Genomic DNA, 473 nt, shown 5'->3' with positions numbered 1-473 from the left:
TGAGGAGCCGTTTCTTGTCCTAAGACGGCCCTGTCGGCCGTCAGAGAAGCACCGCATTTTGCCTGGGCAAAGTGGCAGGGTATGCACCCCTGTAAATGAAAAGCAGATATACCGTGCTTGTCGCTGAAATTGAATATGCTGCTCGATGACGCCCTGGGGCAACCCAATAAAGTTATAAGCACACAATAAAGACCGGCCTCACAAGCTGGGTCGCCGTCGTCGAAGATCCACGAGTCTACAATTAATGCAAGGAAGTATACAATCATGCAATTCTATCGCTCTCCAGGAAGGGACTTCGACCGCCGCTGCAAATCTTGGAACCATCCGGGGACCAACCTTTGCATGAAGCTCCTCTTGCGGCCCCTCACGTCGGCGTGGCTGTCGGCGGCAGGAACAGCTGGGGAAAGGTGATGGGGTCCAGTAGCGGTCCAACCAGCCGCACTAGGTACCGCCAACACTTCGTCTTCAGCGGC

The sequence above is a fragment of the Epithele typhae genome, assembly GCF_022376455.1.
Source record: "Epithele typhae strain CBS 203.58 chromosome Unknown BXZ73scaffold_322, whole genome shotgun sequence".
Taxonomy (NCBI): domain Eukaryota; kingdom Fungi; phylum Basidiomycota; class Agaricomycetes; order Polyporales; family Epitheliaceae; genus Epithele; species Epithele typhae.
This window is presented reverse-complemented; position numbering follows the sequence as displayed.